This window comes from Mauremys reevesii, linkage group 9 (genome assembly GCF_016161935.1).
Source record: "Mauremys reevesii isolate NIE-2019 linkage group 9, ASM1616193v1, whole genome shotgun sequence".
Classification (NCBI taxonomy): domain Eukaryota; kingdom Metazoa; phylum Chordata; order Testudines; family Geoemydidae; genus Mauremys; species Mauremys reevesii.
Genome location: NC_052631.1, coordinates 50,768,080 through 50,784,339, shown reverse-complemented (window position 1 = coordinate 50,784,339; position 16,260 = coordinate 50,768,080).

Genomic DNA, 16,260 nt, shown 5'->3' with positions numbered 1-16,260 from the left:
GGGGCCCCAGCAAATATGATGTACCAGCTCCCACCCAGCACCTTCCCCCGCAGGGGGGGAGTGTTTGTTAACCCCAGCTGCCAGGCCAAGCTCTGATAGGCTGAACAGTGCGCTGGGAGTCAGGACTCCTGGATTCCACTCCCAGGCTCACATTGGGGTGATGGACAGAGGCAGGACTCCTGGGTTCTGCTCCAAGCTGTGATGGGGAGTGTGGACTAATAGGTTAGAGCAGAGGGACTGGCAGGCAGAACTCCTGGGTTCTATGCCCACCACAGCTGCTGACTCCTTGTGTGATCTTCGGCAAGTCACTCACCTCTGTGCCTCAGTTTCCCCTTGTAGAATGGCTGTGGACCCAACAAGGGGATGTGAGGCACAGGGGTGGGCACACAGGCTGGCTATGAACTGCACAGTGATCTCTGGATGGCCTTCTCCAGAGAGGACAAAGAAGCCTGCTCCATGCTTGAATCCTGCCCATGCTCTGGCTCTGTGCGGAGCACCACGGAGCTGGCTGGCTCAGGAGTCACCCCCTGGAGCAGCCCAGCCCCTCCCTGCCTTGTCAGCACAGCTGCTCAGCTCCCTGCGGGGCCCCGTCTCCTCTCTGGCCTGGGCCGGGCGTTACATTGCTCACCCCTCTGGCACTGAAAGGACAACACGGCCCCTCCTGCAAGGGCAGGGCACACAGATGTGATCCTGTTCCCAAGGAGGGGCCTGGGGCTGCAGACCCCCGCCCTGGGCGCATACGGTTATCCACACACAGGGGGTGACCAGACAAACCGAGGCGCTGCAAGAAGACACCGGCTCCCCCTGGCCTGGAACAATCGGGATCTTCCCCACGTGGACATTCTGCCCCCCTCACCCCCACCCCCACCCCCAATACAGGGGGAGCTGAGGCTGCAGTGCAGGAGGCTGTAGAAAGTATTTTCAGCCTCTGGACACAGGGCTTTAACCACTACTGCTCCACAGCCCAGGCCTGCTCCTCTCCAAGGGGGCCCGTCACGCCCAGTGGGCTACAAGATGGGGAGCAATCGGTGAGGACTGGGATCTGCCCTGGGCTCACCTCTCTCCCTGGTGATCCTGCTGCTGGCTGGCCCATTGCCCTTTGCTGTGCCATGGGCGGTGCCTGCTCAGAGCTCTTCCAAGATGTGTCATTGCAGCTGGGCCTGAAGCATGACTGGTTTTCTGGCCTCGTGCTCTCTGGCTCCCATTCAGCTGTGACCTCCATGGAGATCCCCCTGCCCACCCCACCGCTCCAGCGGTCCCTTGCCTGGGGATATACCTCCCAGCACTGGCGGGTCAGAGGGAGCCAGCCTCAGCTTTCAGTTACAAAAGCTAAGTTTCTAGCCCTCTGACATAAACATACAGCTAAGGGTAGCATAAAATCCCTCTTTACCCTGTAAAGGGTTAATTCCTCTTTTACCTGTAAAGGGTTAAGAAGCTCAGATAACCTGGGTGGCACCTGATGAAAAGGACCAATAAGGGGAGAAGATACTTTCAAATCTGTGGGGGAAGGTTTTGGTCTGGGTCTCTTGGTGCCAGCCAAGAAACCAGGCAGGGAAATTCCATCTTCTTAAGTATATCTGAACTAAGCATCTAGTCTTGCAGAAATAGGAAGTAATAGCAGAAAAGAAATGTGTTAGATTAATTTTTGTTTCCGCTTGTGAATTTTCCTGTGTTAAGAGGGAGGTTTATCCCTATTTTTGCAACTTTAAGGTTTTGCCTAGAGGGGAAATCCTCTGTGTTCTTGAGTCTTTTGTTATTCTGTAAAGTACTTACCACCCTGATTTTACAGAGGTGATTCTTTTGCCTTTTCTTTAATGAAAATTCTTCTTTTAAGAACCTGATTGATTTTTCATTGTTCTTAAGATCCAAGGGTTTGGGTCTGTGTTCACCTGTACCAACTGGTGAGGAAAGGGGGTGAAGGGGCTTGGGATATTTTGGGGGGAGATAGGGCTCCAAGTGGCCTCTCCCTGAATGTTTGTTTAAATCACTTGGTGGTGGCAGCGATACTAAGGCAAGGAAGGAATTTGTGCCTTGGGGAAGTTTTTAACCTAAGGTGGTAAAAATAAGCTTAGGGGTCTTTCATGCAGGTCCCCACATCCGTACCCCAGCGTTCAGAGTGGGGAAGGAATCCCTCGTAGTTGAGAGAAGAGCCTGAGCCTGTGACCCACACGCCCCTTGAGACTCAGCAGCCAGAAGGCAAAGGGAAAGGACACAATGTTTATTATTTTGAAGCCAGTCTCATGACTTTTGAAGCCTGATTAGTTCTTTGGGAATGCCTGGGATTCGCAATAGAGCTGTCTCCATGGCTGGGGAATGGGGGAGTCTGGGGCAGGTTCTACTACCTCTGCAAGGGGGGCTTCAAGCTCGCCAGGCTCCCAGGGGACACAGACCCTGCAAATAACATTTCTATGACTCCAGCCAGCTGAGGGGCCACATTTCAACCCTTTGAGTGGCTGCTTTCCCCACTGACCCCCCCCAACCTGCGAGGGGAAGAGACCCTGCCAAAGACCCACCCCCCAGGCCTGCAAGGTGAGCGGTAAGAATGGCAGGAAGAGTAGAGGTGATGCCAGAGGGGGTGCAGAATTGATGTGGAGCTTGTGGCAGGACAGATGTGTGAGCAGAACTGATGGGGAGCTGGGGGGGCAGGACAGATGTGGGTGCAGAACTGATGGGTAGCTGGGGGGCTATGACATTCCCCTCTGGTGTTATCTGGATGGGTGATCTGCTAGGTCACTCCAATCCTTGACTCTGGGAGCCAGCCTTACCCTGCACTGCTGTGAGAACCCCCACTCCTGGGCTGTTCACGCACAGCCTCTGGCATGTAAGCTGCTCCCAGCTACTTGCAAGTGAATGGCACTAGCCAATATCTCTGGTCCCAGACACAACCCTAGGAACCTCCATCTTGCAGTGTCCAGTTATGCCCACTGGATGCTGCAAGCTTATATGAGTTTGTCAATTTAGTAAAGAAATTGATATGTACCAGGCTTGTTATCCCAAGGGAAGTCTCTGACGCACTTCAGACCAAACACACTGCTTCAGATAGAATAAACAAACACATGTATTAACTATGAAAGATAGATTTTAAGTGGTTATAAATCAAAGCATAACAATTTGGATTTAGTCAAATGAAATAAAAGCAAAACGCATTCTAAGCTGATCTTAACACCTTCAGTGCCCTTACAAACTTAGATGCTTCTCACCACAGGCTGACTGGTTGCCCTTCAGCCAGGCTCTCCCCTTTGAGCAACGCTTCAGTCACTTGGTGGTGGTGTCTGTAGATGTAGGTGGAAGAGAGAAAGAGAACATGGCAAACGTCTCTCCCTTTTATCATGTCCTTTCTTCCCTCTTGGCTTCCCTCATCGCAGTTCCAAACTGACTAAAGAAAGGGGGCTGACTCCCTCTTTTGTTGCTGCCTAGGCCAGCGTCCTTTGTTCCTGTGAGGCTGGGCTGGGTTTGTCCCATACCTGCCCTGATGAAGTGTGAACTGCCCCTCTGTTCCTAGAGAGTATTTGCCTGGGATGCTTTAAGCCATGAGGATACATTTTCAGCCTCATAACTATATACATGAAATTATAACCTATAACATAAGATTATTGTAACAATTACTATAACATCATGATAACAACCATGCTCAGTGCATCATGAGCCTTCCAAAGACACCCAGCATGAGAAACTTTGCATTGGATACCCACATTCATTTTACAAGGATGAACATTGTGGGGGGTGGGCTGGGTGTTCCCCTGAGGATCAGAGCATCATAAGGGCAGAACGGATGGGAGTGCAGAACTGATGGGGAGCTGGGGGGCAGGACAGATGTGGGTGCAGAATGGACAGGGAGCTGCGGGGCAGAGCAGATGTGGGTGCAGAACGGACAGGGAGCTGGGGCGGGGGCAGAACAGATGTGCTATCTCTTTCATAGCTGTAGAAAATGGCAGTCACCCCCACTTCTTTCAGACCAAGTCCAGCCCCAAGTGGCAATGCTAAGCCCCAGCGGGAAGAGCTGTATGAAGGAATCCTGGCAAAGCAAAGCAACCAAAGGGAACCCCTAACAGACAGACATGTAGGGGCAGTATGACCAACCCCAAAACATTCAAAGCAGATGTATCCCCTCCCCCATTCAGCTCTCCAGCCCCATTTGAAGGCAGGAGTTGGAATATGCCCATCCTCAGGCTGGACACCTGCAGCTGCCATTTCTGCCATGATGAGGGGGTTGCCTCATTAAGGGTTCCTGGGCCAGCATCCGAGGTTGGCGCAAAGCCCCCATCCCACCCTTCACAGACACTTGGCAATCAGATAAGTCTCGGCCAATGCCAAGGCACTGCTTGGCTCGCCCCATCAGACACGGTGTAACCATGCCTTAGTGGCTCATAACTGAGAATGCCAAATTTGGGACAAACTGCTGAGAAACAACCCAAAATTGGTGGTTATCCTTTTAGAAGATATACCAAACCAGCCACAAAAATAAACTCCTGTTTCACCACACTGGCTAACAAGAAAACATAAAGGCAGTTTCCTTAGGCATTCCAGTTCTTATAAACCTCTACCTCGATATAACACTGTCCTTGGGAGCCAAAAAATCTTACCGCGTTATAGGTGAAACAGTGTTATATTGAACTTGCTTTGATCCACCAGAGTGCACAGCCCCCCCCACACACCCCGGAGCACTGCTTTACCACGTTATATCCCAATTCGTGTTATATTGGGTGGTGTTATACCGAGGTAGTGGTGTATCACCACCAAAAACACTGGATTCAGAGATTAGTGGTTCTTTACAACCCATCTCATCAAATAATAGGTTCTTCTGATCCCAAAGGACCAGCCTCACACCCAGGTCAATTTAAAACTCTGATCTTACCCTAAAATCACACAGAAGAAGGAAGAAGAAAGAAGAAGGAAAGAAAGATGAGAGTTAAAATTGGTTAAAGGAATCAACTACATCCAGTAATGGCAAAGTTCTTGGTTCAGGCTTGTAGAAGTGATGGAATAAACTGCTGGCTTAAGTCAAGACTCTGGAATACATCCCCAGTTTGGATGGGTCATTCAGTCCTTTGTTCAGAGCTTCAGTGTGTAACAAAGTTCCTCCAGAGGTAAGAAGGAGGATTGAAGACAAAATAAAGATGCAGCTGCCTTTTATAATCTCTTGCCATGCGGCCTCTGCTTCCTTTGTTTCAAACACAAGCTGCCCAGCACATGGCTTGGAAGCCTAGAGTTCTGTCCATAGGCAGGTCCCTGCATGCCTTGCTGAGTTATAAGACATATCTCAGTGGGTCAGTTATATGGCTGATGGTCCTTAATGGGCCATCAAGCAGGCCAGGCAGTGCTGATGCCAAACTGTCTGCGGGTGTCACCCAGAAGCATAGCACAAGTTTGAAATACAGACAGACATGTATATCTATAACTCGTAATACAAAGGTGATGCAAACATATCAACAAGATTATCATATCTGGCAAATGATAACATTTTTGCAGATATCTTACATGGCCTATCTGGCTGTGACCGGTGTCCCAGTGGGGGATAACTATGGTTACTCAATTAGTGTGAACTGCAAAGAATGGGGCACACAATCCCCATAAAGCTGGTGGATATTCCAATACTTATAACTTCACATACAAAAATGATGCATGCATGCTGATAGCATAATCATAACCAGCCAATGGTAGCCTTGTCATAGACACCTCACTCGACAACCTCTGAACAATATTTGCTGCAAATATATAACAGTAGTTGCAACAATGGTCATATTTTAATCAGATCACGTCATACCCAGTGATGGGGATGCAGCGGCCCCTTGCTCCTGGAGGCAGCGCTGTATGCTGAATGTCTTGAGCTGCTCTGTGCTAGTCCCCCTGGACCTCCTGCTGCCCCCCAGCCATTGGATGCGGGCAATTACCCTGCTGCAGATAAAGGCTTGAGAAGCAAGCCCGTAAAGAAGGGGAGCTGGGTGACATTGTGTCTGGTGCCCTTTGCGCTGGGCATGTGCTGTGGGAGCAATCTCTGTCCACTGCCCCCTGGGGCCCTGGCAGAGCATCATTCACGACATCAAACCATCCATCAGCCCTTAACACTCCCACCTCATACTTTAATCCAGGCCTGCGAGAGCACGTGTGCTGCTGCTCCCTGGCAACCTGCCCCCTTGGGTCTTCCATCTCAGCAGCCAGCACCAGCCTGGGCATCGGACCCACTCCAGTCTATGTGAATCCTTGTTAATAACTGCTTATGCCCTGGCTTCCCACTGGGCCTTGACCCAAGGGGGCTCCCTGCAGGGGTGAGACCTGGGAGCTTCTCCCCCCTCACACACACACACCTGATAGTAACCTGCCTGCACTTTGAAAAAACCTACGATATGTTTTGGAGAGAGGGACTTTTACATAAAGTGGCATCCATGGTGTAGCAGAAAGAGAAAATTAAAGACTTAGAGATGGATTATGTTTGGCTAAGGACATTTCTGTGTTGTAAGGCAGGGCCCCAACTAGCAAGTAGAAGGAAGGCCTAGAAAATAATGAGTTATGCGTCAGAAGGAAGGAAGCAGGGGGGATGTCTGGTTTAAAGGGGAAGGAATGAAATAAGTGATGGTTTCTAAAAAGAAAGAGTCTGACCAATAAGGGTGGCTGCAGATGGTTTTAAAAAAGACAAAGAGACTCTGTCTTAAAAAGCACCAATGTGGCCCTTCCCACCCAGGGGCGGCTCTAGGCACCAGCAAAACAAGCTGGTGCCTAGGGCGGCAAAATCTAGGGGGCGGCAAAAGGCTGGGGCCCCAGCTCATCCTGCCGCTGCGAGCCGAGGAGCGGCCTGTCCCCTGCAGCCGGGGGGGGGGGGGGGCGGCAGGCTGGGCCGGCAGACCTGCCGCAGTCATGCCTGCAGGAGGTCCACCGGAGCCCCGTGAGGACTGGACCTGCCGCAGGCATGACTGCTCAAGCGGAGCCGCCGGACCCGCGAACCGTCCGCAGCCGCGGGAGGTCCAGCCGAGCCACGCGGGACCAGCGGTCCCTCTGCAGTCATGCCCGCAGGAGGTCCGCTGCTCCCGCGGCTCCGGGGCGACTCCCGCGCATGACTGCTTGGGGCGGCCAAAAAGGTAGAGCCGCCCCTGTTCCCACCTCACTAGCAGCATTCTCTGCAAAACCAGGGCCTGCATGACCCCAGGGGCTGGAGAAAAGCTGTTGGTCAGCAGGAAGAGACAGGGAGGAAAGGCCTTCTTGGGCAGAAAGGGGGCTGTAAATCTGCTCTGGATTAAGATTGGAAATAAGGGTGAACTGTCTCAAATTGAAAAGAATCCTGTGGCACCTTATAGACTAACAGACATATTGGAGCATGAGCTTTCATGGGTGAATATCCACTTCGTCGGATGCATGTAATGGAAATTTCCAGAGACAGGTATAAATATGAAGGCAAGAATCAGTCTAGAGATAATGGGGTTAGTTCAATCAGGGAGGATGAGGCTCTCTTCTAGCAGCTGAGGTGCTAGAAGTTGTCTCAAGTTGTTTTTTAGCTGAAGTCAGTAATTGGCAATGACATCACTTGTTTGGTAGGAGCAGCGGAAGCACCCTAAAAGGCCGGGGGTGGGGGGAGGACGGGGACACCTGCGCTAGAACCATGGTCCTGCCTCCCCGCACCGCCCCTTCCCCCTGAGGCCCCACCCTAATGCTGCCCCTTCTCTTCTCCCTGGCCCTCGCATGGCCCCATCCCCAAAAAGAACGAGGAGTACCTGTGGCACCTTAGATAATAGCCCACCTTAACTGATTACTCTCATTGTAGTTGGTATGGCAACACTCATTGTTCCATGTTCTCTGTGTATATACATATCTTCCTACTGTATTTTCCACTGCATGCATCCGATGAAGAGGGTTTTAGCCCACGAAAGCTTATGCTCAAATAAATGTGTTAGTCTCTAAGGTGTCACAGGAACGCCTCGTTCTTTTTCTGAGCAAAAGAGTTATACAACGCCAAGTGGGGGAAACCTTTTGCACCCTCTATTCTGTGACCAACAGAACTCCACAGGGGAGTATGATTAGCCCCACCCTTTTTGTCATCATGACAAATGACCTTCCAAAGAAGACGCATACAGGAATAGGCATCTCATGATTTGCTGATGACTGTGGCATATGGATGAAATGCAGAAACCTTCAAAGTGCCATCGAAAGCAACAAGGATGGATTTCAGAGTACAGAACGGGGAAACAGGTGGGGCTTCAAGTTCTCCACTGACAAAACTAAGGGAAAGATCTTCACAACACAGATGATTCAAAAGAGGTAAAAATCTATCCATTTATCTATCTATCATACATACATATATGACCAGCAGATAAGTATAGCAAAAAAGGACAAATTCTTAGATGAGATATTTGATAACAAGCTCACATGGAGGGATCTTACTGAAAATATTATAAATAAGTGCAAAGGAAGAATCAAGTTACGTAAAAGTATCTGTGAAGGACCCGCCACTGAATTGCAGCTGAAGAATGGAGTGGCCCGATTGAGCTGTCGCTGAAGGGCCACCGATTGGCTTTATCTCTTTTTTTTTCCACTTTGCCGCTTGGGGTGGCAAAAAAGCTGGAGCTGGCCCTGCTCTGGAACCTCCTGGGGCGCGGATAAGAAAAGGCTGATAATGCTATATAGAGCGCTAACCCAACCTGTAATTGAGTATGGCTGCTAGGACTTTAGGTCAGCATGGAAAACAAACCTGAGAAAACTAGACTGTATCCAAGCACAGTTATATAGCGTATAGCCTTCATTATATGCCTCTGTGTGTACTGCAGATAGCAGCTAGAGCAGGGGTCGGCAACCTTTCAGAAGTGCTGTGCCGAGTTTTCATTTATTCACTCTAATTTAAGGTTCCATGTGCCAGTAATACATTTTAACGTTTTTAGAAGGTCTCTTTCTATAAGTCTATAATATATAACTAAACTATTGTTGTATGTAAAGTAAATAAGGTTTTAAAAATGTTTAAGAAGCTTCATTTAAAATTAAATTAAAATGCAGAGTCCCCCAGACCGGTGGCCAGGACCCGGGCAGTGTGAGTGTGACTGAAAATCAGCTCGCGTGCCGCCTTCGGCACCCGTGCCATAGGTTACCTACCCCTGAGCTAGAGAAATGTCTATCACTCTTAGAATGAAACGCCTAGAGTTCCCCTTCTGGCCCAGTATACTAGAGACTATTGAAGATAACCCTAAACTAATATACACTGACTGATGGGAATTAAGCAGAGACTGGGCAGGACAAAAACTCAACATTCCTCATGTAAGTATGGTAAAGAAGTGGATAAATCTCAATGAAAAGAAAGACTTAAAAGAAGCCAAAATCTATAGCTGTGGGAAAATACTCTTTCACTAGAACTCCTCCCTGCCTTCCCTTCCTGCCACCCCGCTCCAGAGAGAGACATACAATTATATAATCAAATAAACAAAAGGAGAAGAATGATAAATATACACTATATAAAAAACCGATATATCTGTGATAAATTGGGATGTGGTTGCCAACAGTATACTGGTGGCTTCAAAGAGGAAGGAACAGGTGGAGTGGTAACAGCTTTCTGAGTGCTCACATTCAGGCACTAACTAACTTTATGTCTGTCTTATGGCTGAGCGTACAGGAATATTGCTGGCACTAACTTGGGCCTTAGATGTGCAGCCAGCTGCCCTGGCCATCTTGTCCAATTCCTTATCGGGGTGGCAGGCACCATACAATGGCAAGTCTGACAGCAGAAATGATACACGTAATGAAATATTACTACTAACAACCAAATTGGCCCAGTTGGCTGGCATGTGACCATAGTAATAACACGGATCCCAGAGCATGTTGAGATAGCTGGCAACAAATTGGCAGACTAAGAGGCAAAAAATGCCATTAAGCATGTACGGTACAAGCTGACCTAGAGATCCCCTTAAGCAAACTGGAATTGAAAGACTTAATCAAAAATGAGCTAAGAAAGATATGGGAAGAATGTGGTCACATGAAATGAAGGGGAAAAAATTCTGTGAAGTACACCCAAGGGTTGAAAATATTGATATGAGCCAAGGCCCGGAGGGGAAGAGGGAAGTGACTCTGTTCAGAATTTTAACAGGTAAATGTGAATTTAATAATAATTTATTGCTAATCAACAAAAGTAAGGATTGGCTATGCAAAACATGTATGATCCAGGAAACAATAGATCACCTCTTGTGGAATTGTAAAGCCTGTCCCAGTGAAAGGAGATATTTTTATATAGAAAATGCAGAAGCCTTGGAGTAACAAACATTTCTTTGCAGCACCTCTCCAGAATACATTAAAACCTGCCAAGAGTGACCACTCATTGGAGTTAGCAAAAGTGGTCACTTGTAAGAGATGGTCTCTCTTCAAAGGTTTGCTGCCTTCAGAGCTGGGCAGCCAGAGAGCGGAATCTGCTAGCCGCGTGCCCAGTTCTGAAGGCAGCGCCGTGGCCAGCTGCAGCAGAGAAGTAAGGGTGGAAATTCCATGCCACCCTTACTTCTGCGCTGCTGCCAGCAGCAGCGGTGTCTTTAGAGCTGGGCACCCAGCAAGCAGCCGCTGCTTTCCAAGCATCCATCTCTGAAGGCAGAGCAGAGAGTGGCAGCTGCTGGACAAGCATCCGGCTCTGAAGGAAGAAAGAAAATATGGTCACTGGCCGCAGATGCGAGATGGTTGCTCTTCAGAGTTTCTTCACAGTCAAATGATAGGGGAAAAATTTCTGTGGCCTCTGCAAGTAGTCACTCCTGAGAGGTGGTCTCTCTTCAGAAGGGTCGTTAAGGCAGGTTTTACTGTACAAGGAAAATGGACCCCAATTTAAAAAGCTATTCTGCAGTTCTTTAAGAATACTGGGAAAGGTGAGGGAATGTAAGTCATAACTACAGAGTCCAGTGAATAGTGGCCAGAGACTCAGGAAGTGAGTAACTGCACCACAAGCCCAAGAAGAAGATGTTGATGAGATGAAGGGGGCTGCAGGGAGAGAGGCCTCAGGGAATAGCGGGCTGGGTGCAGCCCATGGTGGTGTGCCCCCGCCCGCCCCCGCAGCCGATATAAATGTAAGCCAAGCATAAAAGTGCCAGTGCCAAGACAACAAAAGCATTAAAAACAAGATTATCGCAAAAGCAAAAGTAACTTCAATATACAGTATTATTGTTAGTTGCACTGTTTGTATGAATTATATTTTGTTCTTAATATTTACTGAGAACTGTGTGTGTGCCTCAGTTTCCCCTGCAGATGCCAGTTGAAGGTGTTGGGGGACAAAGAGATCAGGTGCCCTCTGGCAGAGAGAAGAGACCTCCTTCAGGTGAGAGACACAGGGACAGAGCTGAGGAGGCTGGGAGAGAGACCCAGGAAGAGCTTGGAAACCCCCCCCCCCAAGATGGACAGTTCAGAGAAAGAGACACCCACCCCCAAGTTTTCTGTTTCTGTGTTTTCTGTTTCTGCTTTAAACTGTGTTGTTCTCTCTCTCTTCCCTTGAATTTACTGTCTGGTCTGTCTGGCTGCTCTGTTGAGCTGTTGCAGACAGGACCTTTGACTTTGCCTGTTGACTGGGCTGGGGAGACTCAGAACATGGCCTGGAAGTTGTGAAAGTGGAAGCTGGCTGCTGCATGCAGAGAGAGGAAGGGAGGGAGAGAGAGGGAAGCCAGAGTCCTGACTGAGAGAGATGATGAATGCTCCAAAGCATCCCAGATCCCCTTCCACACCCGCCTTCTTCCCAGTCACTCACAGCATGCCACACCTCCCCTCCTCTCACCCTGGTCTCCTCCACCTCTTCAGGAGCTTCCCTCATTCAGGCCATCTCCTCTCTCTGTTCTCTTGCACCTTCACAGTGGCTGATTTGGGAGAAATGAAGTAAACTGAGAAAAGTGAGGATGGAGGAGCTTGAGCTTTTGAGGTTGGGAAGGAGGTGAGCAGTGTGGGGAGAGGGCTGGGGGCTGTGGGGGGGGGGCTGGCTGGGGCTGTGAGCTGCATGGCGGCTGTCTGAGCAGCTGGCCTGCAGTCTGGGGTTGGAGGTGCAGGGGAGGGTTTGGGGGGTTGGGGGGGAGAGGGAGAGGGAGGGGGGGGGAGGGGCAGGGAGGGGGGGGGGCAGGGGAGGGGGGGGAGCACAGGTTTGGAGGGGGGACAGGGGGGCAGCAGGGAGGGTCAGGGGACAGAGTCGGTCCTGGGAGGGGGGGGTGGGTGGGGGGGGGCAGGGGGGGGGGAGGAGGGGTGGGGGGGGAGGGAGGAGGTTAGGGGGGGGGAGGGAGAAGTAGGGGGGGGGGAGAGTAAGGGGGGGGGAGGGGGGGGGCAGGGGGGGGGAGAGTGGGGTGAGGAGGGGAGGGGGGCTGGAGGGGGTGGGGGGGGTGGGGGGGGGGGCGGGTGGGGGAGGGGGGGGGGAGGGGGGAGGGGGGGCTGCTGGGGCTGGGCTGGGGGGGCAGTTGGGGCCCAGAGCCCAGGCCGAGTCCCAGCCAGAAGTCAAAATCCCAGCCCGGGGCTGCTGCCTGCAGAGCTGGGAGCTTCTAAGCCAGCCCCCAGCAGCCGGGATCGGGGGCGGGGGGGGGCTGCAGGCGCGGCCTGCCAGAACCCTTTAAATCTCAGCCGCTGCTGGGAATCTGGCTGCTCTGGGGCTGGGGCCCTGAAGAACGCACTGCAACCGCACGCTGCGCTCACCATAACGCTCAGCCGGCCAGGGGAGCTGAGCTGGGAGCTGGAGACCCTTTTAGATCCCAGCCGCAGCAGGCGCAGGACCTCGAGGAGAGGGCTGCGCTGCCCGGGTGACAGAGAGAAGCCCAGAGCCCAGCATCCGGGGAGAGGGGAGGGGGCTCTGGGGCTCGGGGCAGCCCAGGGCAGCCCAGAGCGCCGCAATCCCAGCCCAGCCGCTCTGGGCTCTGGGCTGCCTGCCCAGAGCCTCTGCCCCCAGGCGGCTCAGGATTGCTGGGGCGGCTGAGGCGCAGGGCTCGAGGCCCCCAGCCTGCAGGCAGCCCCCAGCCCGCGCGGCCGGGAGAGCAGCTGCTGAATCACTGCTAGCTGCTGAGCCCAGCTGCTTTCAGTCAGCGCCGCTTTGCTGCTGGCTCTGGGGGCTCTGCACTGCAGGCTGCCCCCAACCGGCCCAGCCCAGGCCAGCAATCCCAATCAGGAGGGCTCTGGGCTCTACAGGCGGCGCCGCAGGAGGCCTCTTCCCCCCTGCCTCTGCGCGGCTGGGATTTAAAGGGGGGCCTCCAGGGGGCGGCGGCGGCGGGCGCTCAAAGGAAAAAAAAAAACATTGGTGGGGAGCCTGCTGCTGTTTATTCATGGGGCTAAAGCCCCAGAGCCCCATATAAGTCGGCGCCTATGGCTGGGTGGGGAGCAGGAAGTCTCCTGCATGGGGAGGATGAAGCCTGCAAGACACAGGATTGGAGCAAACTCCTGTGGCTGTCCCTGACACAAGGTTAGGAACCAGAAAACTCTGGGGAGGAGCCCTGGCAGATGTTGTTTGTCACAAAAATCCCAGAAAGAGGCTGGGGAGAGGCCTGAAGAAAGGCTAGTGGTAGGAGGGAGTCCAGGAAAGCAGCTGCAAGGTGTCTTACGGAGCAGACCGTGGCTGCTAGGGTCCCTGGACTGGAACCTGGTGTAGTGGGAGGGCCTGGGTTTCCCTACCAGCCACTGGGAAGGTGGAGTGAAGCTTCATGATATAAGGGAATCTGGATATTTGAAAGCCCTGCCACAACAGGGTGAAAGAAACACGGGGCTCAGAGTTGGAGCTGAAGCAGGGCCGGCTCCAAGCACCAGCTGAGCAAGCCCCCCCACCCACCCCTTTGCCACTCCGGCCATGCTGCAGGTTTTTTGTTTTTGGTTTTTTCCCTGCTTTGCCACTCCAGCTGTGCCATGTTGTTGTTTTTTTCCCCTGCTTTGCCACTCCGGCTGCACACCCCCCCCCTTTTTTATTTCTTTTATTTTTTTTGCTTGGGGCGGCAAAAAAGGCAGAGCCGGCCCTGGGCTGAAGAGGCACTAAAACGTGACTTGGCTGGAGGGCTGAATCATGAGAAGAGGTGGAATAACATGGGGCCAGAGCGACCAGCAGGGGGCACTAGAAAAGAAATAGCTGCTATGTCACATACAGCCACCGTGGGGTGCACTAGTCAACCCTCCTCCAGAAATGGTGTACTCGGATCCCAGTCTGAGAGTGGGAGAATTGCAAAATTCCACTCTCAGAAAGGTAAGGGGTGTGCACAGAGACCAGGAAGGGGACAGAGGTACGAGCCAGCCCCATGACTGTGACCCTCAGCTTGGACAATTCACCTAGCAGAGATCTAGTGCCCCAGAACAAAGATTAGTTGCTTAAATTAATTTTGAAAGTGATTAAGATTTTGAATACATTACTAATGTCAGAATTTGCTTGTGAGGCTGGCAGACCAGGGGCCAGTTCATGCCAATGCTCCTAGGCCTCACTGAGCACTGACAAATGCATAGCTGGAAACCAGTCTGGTTCACCTGTGTGTTAGTGTTGTTAACTAGATGTTAAGTTGATAAGAACACATTTAGTGTTTAGACCTTATGAATAGCTTTTGTGCAACATCAAAGGACAAAGACTTTTGTCGATTGCCTGCCCCACTCACATGAAGAGGAGGTGGGCTCTGACGCTTGTTCTTTCAGTTTGAACTCTGGGCGAAGGCCATAAAAATGCCTGACCAGAAGAAACTTTATTCCTGTGCTGCTTGAACTCTGAGGGGCAAGGGTTTCTAAGCATAAGCAAGGAGTTTTGAGCTGTTTACCTTGGGTTAGCCCTAAAGGACATATAAAGCATGTGTATTATAGCAGCTGCTATCATCTTTCAGAACCTGAGACTGTATCTCATTTGTGTATGGATCTTCACCTGCTTTAACCTTGTAAATAACTCTCAATTCTTTTCCTAGTTAATGAATCTTTAGTTAGTTTATTATAGGATTGGCTACAAGCGTTTAGTTTGGTAAGAGATCTAGGGTGCAATTGACTTCCTGGGGTAAGTGACTGGCCCTTTCGGACTGGGAGTAACTTGAATATTGTTCTGATGGTGTAAGAGACCATCTATCACATAGGCAGGCTTGCCTGGGGGGGCAAGATAAATCGGAGTGTCCAAGGGGACTGTCTGTGACTCCGTGTTAAGGCTGTTATAGGGCTTGAGTTCACTCTTGTTACTGGCTTGGTGAAATCTAACTCTAGAACACACCGCCAGTTCGGGGTTCATGCCCTGCTTTCTGACCATCTGCCCTGGGAGTGGCACTCAGGGTCGTGAGCCACTCCAGATAGCGGGAAAATGCTCAACAGCTGTTGTAAAACAGATCATCGATTGAGTGCAAAGATGGAATTCAGCATTTAAACTGACCCCTTGCAGGGGCCTCTCAATGAGAAGAGGAGAATTTTCCCCAAACACTGACATTCATCAGATGGATTGTTGGTAAACTAGGATGCTTTAAGAAAAGTGTGTTCAGCACCATTAGGAATTCTGCTAATGCCCCTTTGCCGGATCAGAGAGAGGGCATGCCTGCCCTCCTGATTCACCCATGTCCCAAGTCCCCTGCTAGGAAGGAAGAGAGTGGATCTTTAGGGCATGGAGGGTGGCAGCAGGGAGAAGAGAAGTATGGGCCAGGGCAGTGAAGAAAGGGTGATGGGTTAGCAGTGGAGTGGGGGGATTTCACTCCTTCTACAGACCTTAAAAGTTTTATTGGCCTCCCTGTGAGCCTTTGGAAGCTCACTGGGACTCCCACAGCAAGCCTTGGGTGCTTCTGGGGGCCCCCTACCCGCTCCTCACACCATAATTTCACAGCAGGGTACTTCACAACCCCTCACCGCTAGAAGCTGATCCCCATGAGTCTAGACAGTCCTATTGTGCTTTGTGCATGGCTGATGATCCAATGAGCTCATGCAGAAGGAACAAATCTCCGCAGGCTGGTGGGGTAGAGGGGTTGGCCTCATCCTGAAGAGCATCTGCCAGCTCCGTGCCACAAAAACCCCTTTGTCAATGGATCCCCTGCTCTTTGCAAACAACGCCCGTCTCAGACCTGACAAACTCGCTGTGTCAAATCCATTGCATACAGGGAATGGCCCAGCAAGGGTAATAGCTCAGGTCTCTACTGAACACTTGCAGCTTATGGATGTTCATAATCCTGGTGTGATGTGTGTACGGGTGATATTTAAGGTCTTTTAAGGAATAATGTAACTATATTGAAAATTGTGCCCCGATGGTCTTAAGGTTAAAAGGAGACACCAGGCAGTAATATTACTCGGTGACAGCCTATTTATGCAGAGGGCGTGGCCACCCGTCCCTGGTCAGCCAGCACCGTAATGCCAGGCTCAGTTATCTGGCAA